The sequence below is a fragment of the Natator depressus genome, chromosome 15 (assembly GCF_965152275.1).
Source record: "Natator depressus isolate rNatDep1 chromosome 15, rNatDep2.hap1, whole genome shotgun sequence".
NCBI lineage: Eukaryota > Metazoa > Chordata > Testudines > Cheloniidae > Natator > Natator depressus.
This window is the reverse complement of record NC_134248.1, coordinates 10,685,817-10,690,308: the sequence shown is the minus strand read 5'-3', so window position 1 is coordinate 10,690,308 and position 4,492 is coordinate 10,685,817. Positions and strand designations below refer to the sequence as shown.

The following is a 4,492-nucleotide window of genomic DNA, read 5'->3' as shown; positions in this document are numbered from 1 at the left end:
AGTGGTTCAAATAACCTAGTTGGCACCTGACCAGAAGGACCAATGAGGAAAGAAGATACTTTCAAATCTGGGGGGAAGGATTTGTTTGTTGTTCTCTTTTGTTGTTCCCTCTCAGGACAGAGGGAGAAGCCAAGCAGATACAACATCTCCTGAAAATATACCTAGATTCCATCTAAAACCCCAGAAATTGGAAGTAGGGCAAGGAAATGCATTAGGTTATCATTTGTTTTGGCTTGTGAATTTTTCTATGCTGCAGAGGTACTTTTATTCCTGTTTATCCTCTGTGTTTTATTGATTTTTATTACCCTGCAAAGTTACCTTCCATCCTGATTTGCAGATGTGATTATTTTAATTTTTTCTTTATAATAAAGTTCTTCTTTTAAGAACCTGATTGATTACAGTGTCCTGAAGACAAAGGGTCTGGTCTGTGCTCTCATTACTAAGGCAATTATTATTCTCAAGCCTCCCCAGGAAAGGAGGTGAATGGGCTTGGGGGGATATTTTCGGGGATAGGGATTCCAAGTGACCCTTCCCTGAATTTTTGTGTAAATCACTTGGTGGTGGCAGCAATACCATCCAAGGACAAGGAAAGGAATTTGTGGCTTGGGAAAATTTTAACCTAAGCTGGTAGAAAATAAGCTTAGGGGGTCTTTCATGCGAGTCCCCACATCTGTACCCCAGAGTTCTGAGTGTGGCGGGGGAACCCTGACAGCACTAATGATATATATATTTATATAGAACAATGGCTTTCAGCAGATCATAGCCTTTCCCACAATACCTTATATGGCATGCTTTATATGAAATACCACAATTATATATTAATGATGAATATGGGGTTCACAGGGTGCTCCCCTGTGGTATAGAGTGTCAAACCAGGGTTGAGCAAAAGTGCCGTGTGGTTCTTCCCCCTCCCCCCATAAGACTGGAGGCTTGAGGTGCATGGAAGTTCTGCTCCCCTCTGGCGTACCATGGCCTCTCTTCTCAGCCTCTCCACAAGTGGTCACCGGCCTTACTGAGGCCTCAAGGAGCTTTAGGCTGCGTTCCTGTTCTCCAAGCTGTCTGGAAGAGTCTAATGGGGTGTTTCTTGGCATTGGTCCTGTAAGAGAGCAGGACAGTTGCTGCGTTGCTGATGATATGGGCAGGGGAGGAGAAATAGGTAAGATCTCCTCCTGAGGATGCCTGAGTCCTGGGAGAGGCTGCCACACGTGGAACTTTTGGGAGACAGGAAGGGGACAAGAGGGTACAAAGAGGGTGATTGGCTAATTAGCATAATCAGGCCCATGATGCCCTGCGACCAGATTGGGGGAAAAGGCTGACATGAGGCGGACTTGTGGGGTTTTTTTCTGCAGGATTAGGTCCTGCAGCAAGAGAGGCTCATGGTGGAATAGCTGCTGGCAGCTTCATCCAGCGTGAGCTAGGCAGGCAGTTAGTTCACCCCATGCTGTAAAACAGGTGGGTGTTGAGTGAGCAAGGGTCACATGGCCTCCATGTTTAGCTTTGTGCAGTGGTAGCATAGTCTGTGAAGTTCAATGGAGATATGATTATTGCTAATTGAAAACTTTCATCAGTGTTCTGCCTTGACAGCTTGAAATAAAGCTGATAGCAATTTTTAGTAGTTTCTGTGGATGTTGATTTTTTGTCTCAGTGAAGACTAGATTAGGTGAAGAAGGTACTCTGGGAGGCTAGGTTCTTTCTTTCTATTTTTTCAGTTTCTCTGGGCTTCTTTGAGGTATTTTTGATATATGGGAGCAGGAATAAACATAGGTCTTGTCTTAAAGCTGTGGTGGTTTAATCCTATGGTTTTCAAACTTCGGGTCACAGCCCAGTACTGGGTTGTAGCATGTTAGGCACTGGGTCACTCTGGTCAGCGCAGCCGACTGAGACATTAAAGTCCCATCATTGGTGTTGCCCAGCTAAGGCAGGCTAGTGCCTACCTGTTTCAACACCGTGCTGTGCCCTGGAAGCAGCCAGCAGCGGGTCCGGCTTCTAGGCAGGGGGGCCACAGGGCTCCGTGCGCTGCCCCTGCCCCGATTACTGGCACTGCACTCCCGGCCAATAGGAGCTGGGGCGGGGGGCAGTGCCTGCGCGTGAGAGTCACACTGAGCTGCTTGCGCGCCTCCGCCTAGGAACTGGACCTGCTGCTGGCTACTTCCGGAGACCAGCGCAGTCTGCAGTGCCAGGATAGGCGGGAAGCCTGCCTCTGCACCCCAGCTGCGCTGCTGACTGGGAGTCACCGGAGGTCAGTCTGTGCCCCAACCCTGTGCCCCAATCTCCTGCCTCAGCCCTTAGCCACCCCCAACCTAGAACCCCTACCTGCACACCAAACCCCTCATCCCCGGCCCCACCCCAGAGCCTGCACCCCCAGCCCAGAGCCCTGACACCCTCCCTCACCCCATCCCTCTTCCCGAGCCCTGACCATCCCTAACCCAGAACCCCTTCCTGCACCCAAACCCCTCATCTCTGGCCCTGCCCCAGAGCCTGCACCCTCAGCCTGTTTGGTCAGCGTGGTGAGCTCAGCAGCACAGGTGACCATGCAATCCCCCCAGAATCACAAACGAGTTCCAGCATGGACCGAAAGGGAGACACTGGATCTGATTTCTGTAGCGGGAGAAGAACCTGTGCAGGCTGAACTCCAATCAGAAAGAAGAAATGCTAATATATATGCCAAAATCGCACAGGGCATGGTGGAGAGAGGCTACAACAGGGACACACAGCAGTGCCGCATAGAGCTCAGGCAAGCTTACCAAAAGACAAAGGAGGCAAACGGTTGCTCCAGGTCAGAGCCCCATACATGCCACTTCTATGATCAGCTGCATGGCATTCTAAGGGGGGACCCCACCACTACCCCACCACTGTCTGTGGATACCTGCGAGGGGGGAGTCTCACGCAACAGGGAGGAGGAGGATGAGAATGAGGATGAGGATGACGGTGAGGAGGAGGAGGAGGAGAATGCGCATCAGGCAAGCGGTGAATCCGTTCTCCCCGGCAGCCAGGACCTTTTGATCACCCTGAAGCCAATACCCTCCCAAGGCAGGATGCCCGACCCTGAAGCCGGAGAAGGCAGCTCTGCTGAGTGCACATTTGTAACTACAGTACAGGGTTTAAAAGCAATAGTGTTTAATGTTTGATTTGCCCTGAAGAATTGGGATGCATTCGCGGCCAGTGCAGCTACTGGAAAAGTCTGTTAATGTGTCTGGGGATGGAGTGGGAATCCTGCAGGGACATCGTCATGAAGTTCTCCTGGAGGTACTTTGAAAGCCTTTGCAGAAGGTTTCTGGGGAGGGCTGCCTTATTTCTTCCTCCACGGTAGGACACTTTACCACGCCAAACTAGTAGCAAGTAGTCTGGGATCATTGCAGCACAAAGCATGGCAGTGAATGGTCCTGGGTTTTGGTCGCATTCAAGCAACATTCGGTCTATATCTTTCTGTGTTAGCCTCAGGAGAGTGATATCATTCATGGTCACCTGATTGAAATAGGGGAATTTTTGTAAGGGAACAGGAAAAGGACCCCATTCATGCTGAGTTGTTTGAGACTAAAAGGGATCATCCCAGAGGGGTAAAGGGATCATCCCAGAGAATAGCCACATGGTGGGGTGGTGGGAGGTGTGTACTGGACATCCACCCGAAAACCACAGCCCCTCCTTTTAAATGTGAAACCCAGCCGGCATTGCTTGCTGTGGGAAAGGATGGTGCTGCAGTTTGAAACCATTCCCACATGTTATGAAGGTGTAAGAAGTCAACCCCCCATACCAAAAGGCATACCATGGCTGCCTGGAAACCGAATTCTGTTGCCCAGCCATTTGTGATGTGTCACCATACCAGCAGGCGCTCAATATAAAAGGCAATATGCGACCTTGTACCTAAAGTACATGTGCTGTCTGCTGTCAATTGCTTGATTCACTGTGAAAGAGTCTCCTTTTTGTTCTCAGAAATGTATCATCTTAAATTTTACTCTCTCTTTTTATCTCCCCCCAGGTGCAAATGTTTCTATGCTCCCCCTATCACCTCTGTCCCTGAGGTTATCGCAGATTAGAAGGTGAAAAAAATGCACTTGTGATGACATGTTTTCCAAGCTCATGCAGTCCTCCCGCACTGATAGGGCACAGCTTAATGCATGGAGGCATTCAGTGGCAGAGGCCAGGAAAGCATTAAGTGAGCGCAAAGAGCCGAGGCAGGAGGCGATGCTGAGGCTAATGAGGGAGCAAACTGACATGATGAAGCATCTGCTGGAGCTGCAGAAAAGCCAACAAGAGCACAGATCGCCGCTGCATCCATTGTATAACCTCCTGTCCTCCTCCCCAAGTTCCATATCCTCCTCACCCAGACGCCCAAGAACACGGGTTGGGAGGCTCCGGGCACCCAGCCACTCCACTCCAGAGGATGGCCCAAGCAACAGAAGGCTGTCATTCAAATAGTTTTGATTTGTAGTGTGGCTACAATAAGCAATGTGGCCTTGTCCTTCCCTCCTCCTGCACCCCATCCGACCCAGGC

General features: G+C 50.2%; 1 non-coding gene across 1 annotated transcript; it reads left to right on the top strand.

Moving 5' to 3' along the window:
• The first annotated feature begins 1,493 nt into the window (after positions 1-1,493).
• LOC141999657 (U4 spliceosomal RNA) lies at positions 1,494-1,628 on the top strand. The gene has a single exon (XR_012642048.1). It is a non-coding gene; the product is annotated as a U4 spliceosomal RNA (small nuclear RNA).
• The last annotated feature ends 2,864 nt before the right edge of the window (positions 1,629-4,492 follow it).